This window comes from Halictus rubicundus, unplaced genomic scaffold (genome assembly GCF_050948215.1).
Source record: "Halictus rubicundus isolate RS-2024b unplaced genomic scaffold, iyHalRubi1_principal scaffold1135, whole genome shotgun sequence".
NCBI classification, from domain to species: Eukaryota; Metazoa; Arthropoda; class Insecta; order Hymenoptera; family Halictidae; genus Halictus; species Halictus rubicundus.
In genome coordinates this window covers 12,501-20,000 of record NW_027489676.1, presented here as the reverse complement: position 1 = coordinate 20,000, position 7,500 = coordinate 12,501, and positions in this window count along the sequence as shown.

The following is a 7,500-nucleotide window of genomic DNA, read 5'->3' as shown; positions in this document are numbered from 1 at the left end:
CTCGATAAATAATAATTGTAGCGAGTTTGGTGTTATGATATATATTGTTAGAAACCGTCTATATTACAGTGATATCACGTCGAAAATCGTCTAGGACCGATAGGGAAAAAGTTTCCTCTTGGCGGTGGGACTTAGAAAAATTTCCAGAGTTTTGTCGACGGAGTAGCACATCCGTCCATTATTTGCTAATAACTCGATAAATAATAATTGTAGCGAGTTTGGTGTTATGATATATATTGTTAGAAACCGTCTATATTACAGTGATATCACGTCGAAAATCGTCTAGGACCGATAGGGAAAAAGTTTCCTCTTGGCGGTGGGACTTAGAAAAATTTTCGTCGAACGTCCGACGGAGTAGCACATCCGTCCATTATTTGCTAATAACTCGATAAATAATAATTGTAGCGAGTTTGGTGTTATGATATATATTGTTAGAAACCGTCTATATTACAGTGATATCACGTCGAAAATCGTCTAGGACCGATAGGGAAAAAGTTTCCTCTTGGCGGTGGGACTTAGAAAAATTTCCAGAGTTTTGTCGACGGAGTAGCACATCCGTCCATTATTTGCTAATAACTCGATAAATAATAATTGTAGCGAGTTTGGTGTTATGATATATATTGTTAGAAACCGTCTATATTACAGTGATATCACGTCGAAAATCGTCTAGGACCGATAGGGAAAAAGTTTCCTCTTGGCGGTGGGACTTAGAAAAATTTTCGTCGAACGTCCGACGGAGTAGCACATCCGTCCATTATTTGCTAATAACTCGATAAATAATAATTGTAGCGAGTTTGGTGTTATGATATATATTGTTAGAAACCGTCTATATTACAGTGATATCACGTCGAAAATCGTCTAGGACCGATACGGAAAAAGTTTCCTCTTAGCGGTGGGACTTAGAAAAATTTCCAGAGTTTTGTCGACGGAGTAGCACATCCGTCCATTATTTGCTAATAACTCGATAAATAATAATTGTAGCGAGTTTGGTGTTATGATATATATTGTTAGAAACCGTCTATATTACAGTGATATCACGTCGAAAATCGTCTAGGACCGATAGGGAAAAAGTTTCCTCTTGGCGGTGGGACTTAGAAAAATTTCCAGAGTTTTGTCGACGGAGTAGCACATCCGTCCATTATTTGCTAATAACTCGATAAATAATAATTGTAGCGAGTTTGGTGTTATGATATATATTGTTAGAAACCGTCTATATTACAGTGATATCACGTCGAAAATCGTCTAGGACCGATAGGGAAAAAGTTTCCTCTTGGCGGTGGGACTTAGAAAAATTTCCAGAGTTTTGTCGACGGAGTAGCACATCCGTCCATTATTTGCTAATAACTCGATAAATAATAATTGTAGCGAGTTTGGTGTTATGATATATATTGTTAGAAACCGTCTATATTACAGTGATATCACGTCGAAAATCGTCTAGGACCGATAGGGAAAAAGTTTCCTCTTAGCGGTGGGACTTAGAAAAATTTTCGTCGAACGTCCGACGGAGTAGCACATCCGTCCATTATTTGCTAATAACTCGATAAATAATAATTGTAGCGAGTTTGGTGTTATGATATATATTGTTAGAAACCGTCTATATTACAGTGATATCACGTCGAAAATCGTCTAGGACCGATAGGGAAAAAGTTTCCTCTTGGCGGTGGGACTTAGAAAAATTTTCGTCGAACGTCCGACGGAGTAGCACATCCGTCCATTATTTGCTAATAACTCGATAAATAATAATTGTAGCGAGTTTGGTGTTATGATATATATTGTTAGAAACCGTCTATATTACAGTGATATCACGTCGAAAATCGTCTAGGACCGATAGGGAAAAAGTTTCCTCTTGGCGGTGGGACTTAGAAAAATTTTCGTCGAACGTCCGACGGAGTAGCACATCCGTCCATTATTTGCTAATAACTCGATAAATAATAATTGTAGCGAGTTTGGTGTTATGATATATATTGTTAGAAACCGTCTATATTACAGTGATATCACGTCGAAAATCGTCTAGGACCGATACGGAAAAAGTTTCCTCTTAGCGGTGGGACTTAGAAAAATTTCCAGAGTTTTGTCGACGGAGTAGCACATCCGTCCATTATTTGCTAATAACTCGATAAATAATAATTGTAGCGAGTTTGGTGTTATGATATATATTGTTAGAAACCGTCTATATTACAGTGATATCACGTCGAAAATCGTCTAGGACCGATAGGGAAAAAGTTTCCTCTTGGCGGTGGGACTTAGAAAAATTTCCAGAGTTTTGTCGACGGAGTAGCACATCCGTCCATTATTTGCTAATAACTCGATAAATAATAATTGTAGCGAGTTTGGTGTTATGATATATATTGTTAGAAACCGTCTATATTACAGTGATATCACGTCGAAAATCGTCTAGGACCGATAGGGAAAAAGTTTCCTCTTGGCGGTGGGACTTAGAAAAATTTCCAGAGTTTTGTCGACGGAGTAGCACATCCGTCCATTATTTGCTAATAACTCGATAAATAATAATTGTAGCGAGTTTGGTGTTATGATATATATTGTTAGAAACCGTCTATATTACAGTGATATCACGTCGAAAATCGTCTAGGACCGATAGGGAAAAAGTTTCCTCTTGGCGGTGGGACTTAGAAAAATTTTCGTCGAACGTCCGACGGAGTAGCACATCCGTCCATTATTTGCTAATAACTCGATAAATAATAATTGTAGCGAGTTTGGTGTTATGATATATATTGTTAGAAACCGTCTATATTACAGTGATATCACGTCGAAAATCGTCTAGGACCGATACGGAAAAAGTTTCCTCTTAGCGGTGGGACTTAGAAAAATTTCCAGAGTTTTGTCGACGGAGTAGCACATCCGTCCATTATTTGCTAATAACTCGATGAATAATAATTGTAGCGAGTTTGGTGTTATGATATATATTGTTAGAAACCGTCTATATTACAGTGATATCACGTCGAAAATCGTCTAGGACCGATAGGGAAAAAGTTTCCTCTTGGCGGTGGGACTTAGAAAAATTTTCGTCGAACGTCCGACGGAGTAGCACATCCGTCCATTATTTGCTAATAACTCGATAAATAATAATTGTAGCGAGTTTGGTGTTATGATATATATTGTTAGAAACCGTCTATATTACAGTGATATCACGTCGAAAATCGTCTAGGACCGATACGGAAAAAGTTTCCTCTTGGCGGTGGGACTTAGAAAAATTTCCAGAGTTTTGTCGACGGAGTAGCACATCCGTCCATTATTTGCTAATAACTCGATAAATAATAATTGTAGCGAGTTTGGTGTTATGATATATATTGTTAGAAACCGTCTATATTACAGTGATATCACGTCGAAAATCGTCTAGGACCGATAGGGAAAAAGTTTCCTCTTGGCGGTGGGACTTAGAAAAATTTCCAGAGTTTTGTCGACGGAGTAGCACATCCGTCCATTATTTGCTAATAACTCGATAAATAATAATTGTAGCGAGTTTGGTGTTATGATATATATTGTTAGAAACCGTCTATATTACAGTGATATCACGTCGAAAATCGTCTAGGACCGATAGGGAAAAAGTTTCCTCTTGGCGGTGGGACTTAGAAAAATTTTCGTCGAACGTCCGACGGAGTAGCACATCCGTCCATTATTTGCTAATAACTCGATAAATAATAATTGTAGCGAGTTTGGTGTTATGATATATATTGTTAGAAACCGTCTATATTACAGTGATATCACGTCGAAAATCGTCTAGGACCGATACGGAAAAAGTTTCCTCTTGGCGGTGGGACTTAGAAAAATTTTCGTCGAACGTCCGACGGAGTAGCACATCCGTCCATTATTTGCTAATAACTCGATAAATAATAATTGTAGCGAGTTTGGTGTTATGATATATATTGTTAGAAACCGTCTATATTACAGTGATATCACGTCGAAAATCGTCTAGGACCGATAGGGAAAAAGTTTCCTCTTGGCGGTGGGACTTAGAAAAATTTCCAGAGTTTTGTCGACGGAGTAGCACATCCGTCCATTATTTGCTAATAACTCGATAAATAATAATTGTAGCGAGTTTGGTGTTATGATATATATTGTTAGAAACCGTCTATATTACAGTGATATCACGTCGAAAATCGTCTAGGACCGATAGGGAAAAAGTTTCCTCTTGGCGGTGGGACTTAGAAAAATTTTCGTCGAACGTCCGACGGAGTAGCACATCCGTCCATTATTTGCTAATAACTCGATAAATAATAATTGTAGCGAGTTTGGTGTTATGATATATATTGTTAGAAACCGTCTATATTACAGTGATATCACGTCGAAAATCGTCTAGGACCGATACGGAAAAAGTTTCCTCTTAGCGGTGGGACTTAGAAAAATTTCCAGAGTTTTGTCGACGGAGTAGCACATCCGTCCATTATTTGCTAATAACTCGATGAATAATAATTGTAGCGAGTTTGGTGTTATGATATATATTGTTAGAAACCGTCTATATTACAGTGATATCACGTCGAAAATCGTCTAGGACCGATAGGGAAAAAGTTTCCTCTTGGCGGTGGGACTTAGAAAAATTTTCGTCGAACGTCCGACGGAGTAGCACATCCGTCCATTATTTGCTAATAACTCGATAAATAATAATTGTAGCGAGTTTGGTGTTATGATATATATTGTTAGAAACCGTCTATATTACAGTGATATCACGTCGAAAATCGTCTAGGACCGATACGGAAAAAGTTTCCTCTTGGCGGTGGGACTTAGAAAAATTTCCAGAGTTTTGTCGACGGAGTAGCACATCCGTCCATTATTTGCTAATAACTCGATAAATAATAATTGTAGCGAGTTTGGTGTTATGATATATATTGTTAGAAACCGTCTATATTACAGTGATATCACGTCGAAAATCGTCTAGGACCGATAGGGAAAAAGTTTCCTCTTGGCGGTGGGACTTAGAAAAATTTCCAGAGTTTTGTCGACGGAGTAGCACATCCGTCCATTATTTGCTAATAACTCGATAAATAATAATTGTAGCGAGTTTGGTGTTATGATATATATTGTTAGAAACCGTCTATATTACAGTGATATCACGTCGAAAATCGTCTAGGACCGATAGGGAAAAAGTTTCCTCTTGGCGGTGGGACTTAGAAAAATTTTCGTCGAACGTCCGACGGAGTAGCACATCCGTCCATTATTTGCTAATAACTCGATAAATAATAATTGTAGCGAGTTTGGTGTTATGATATATATTGTTAGAAACCGTCTATATTACAGTGATATCACGTCGAAAATCGTCTAGGACCGATACGGAAAAAGTTTCCTCTTGGCGGTGGGACTTAGAAAAATTTTCGTCGAACGTCCGACGGAGTAGCACATCCGTCCATTATTTGCTAATAACTCGATAAATAATAATTGTAGCGAGTTTGGTGTTATGATATATATTGTTAGAAACCGTCTATATTACAGTGATATCACGTCGAAAATCGTCTAGGACCGATACGGAAAAAGTTTCCTCTTGGCGGTGGGACTTAGAAAAATTTTCGTCGAACGTCCGACGGAGTAGCACATCCGTCCATTATTTGCTAATAACTCGATAAATAATAATTGTAGCGAGTTTGGTGTTATGATATATATTGTTAGAAACCGTCTATATTACAGTGATATCACGTCGAAAATCGTCTAGGACCGATAGGGAAAAAGTTTCCTCTTGGCGGTGGGACTTAGAAAAATTTCCAGAGTTTTGTCGACGGAGTAGCACATCCGTCCATTATTTGCTAATAACTCGATAAATAATAATTGTAGCGAGTTTGGTGTTATGATATATATTGTTAGAAACCGTCTATATTACAGTGATATCACGTCGAAAATCGTCTAGGACCGATAGGGAAAAAGTTTCCTCTTGGCGGTGGGACTTAGAAAAATTTTCGTCGAACGTCCGACGGAGTAGCACATCCGTCCATTATTTGCTAATAACTCGATAAATAATAATTGTAGCGAGTTTGGTGTTATGATATATATTGTTAGAAACCGTCTATATTACAGTGATATCACGTCGAAAATCGTCTAGGACCGATAGGGAAAAAGTTTCCTCTTGGCGGTGGGACTTAGAAAAATTTCCAGAGTTTTGTCGACGGAGTAGCACATCCGTCCATTATTTGCTAATAACTCGATAAATAATAATTGTAGCGAGTTTGGTGTTATGATATATATTGTTAGAAACCGTCTATATTACAGTGATATCACGTCGAAAATCGTCTAGGACCGATAGGGAAAAAGTTTCCTCTTGGCGGTGGGACTTAGAAAAATTTTCGTCGAACGTCCGACGGAGTAGCACATCCGTCCATTATTTGCTAATAACTCGATAAATAATAATTGTAGCGAGTTTGGTGTTATGATATATATTGTTAGAAACCGTCTATATTACAGTGATATCACGTCGAAAATCGTCTAGGACCGATATTTAAAAATTTTCCTCTTATTTGTGGGACTTAGAAAAATTTTCAAAGTTCGGTGAATTATGAAAAGTTGGTTATTTTGTGTAAAATAATATAGAAATATTAAAATTTATTATATTTTGTGAAAAAAATTTTTATACTTTTTTCGCTCTAAGTTCCAACAGCCCCGCCGGGAGGTCTGTTGCCGCGGCGGTTTGCGGCCATAAGCGCGCGTGCTATTGACCGCGCGGCGCCGGCGTCCCGGCCGGCCGTTCGGTATCTATAAGAGAGTCGACGGTTCGGTCGAGTCGGTCGGTGCAGCGCGCGTCTGTGGCTATTCTACGATCTCGGTCGAGAAGCAGTCATGGGCGCCTCGAGACTTCGGTCTTGACTGTTTCGTACCGTGCTTCGTATCGAATTATTCTCTACACAGCATTGCCACGGGTCGGTGTCCTAGACCGAATGGCCCTTATGTGGCGAGCCTTCCCTTAGTGGAGGTTGGTGACTTGTATTCACTTTTGTGTTTACTCGTACTAACTGAGCATCAACTCTTATGTCCGAGCGACTAAGGTATGAAAAAGAGAAAATAGAGTTAAAGAGAAAAAAAATTCTGTCTTTTAAAGACAGAATAAAGAGAAAAATTCGTTAAATAATAGAGGTGTCCTATTTCGTTTATGCCCAGCGCGAGCAGAAGAACACGGTTTCTCGCAGTCCAGCATGCGTCCTGTCCGCGCTTCCTCGGCACTTGTGTCGATTTTGTCCAGCGCAGTGGTTACGTGCTTCCGCGATCCATGTTTGGAACTATACGCGCCTCCACGATTAGGCAAACCATGTTATTATACGAAACGAATGTATGAAACTTGTTTCAATAAGATATTTATAAGAAAGTTGAAACAAGTAAAATATCTGAACAAGATAAGATATTTATAAGAAAGTCTTGTTCAAGATATACGTATAAAATTGAGAAACCGAGAACGCAGAGGAGGAGGAGGTATATTTGAAAAGGAATTTGTTCGAGGTTGAATATTTATAGAGAAGAGAAGATATATGTATCTCGTGCAAAAGGTTCTCTGAGAATTTGCACGAG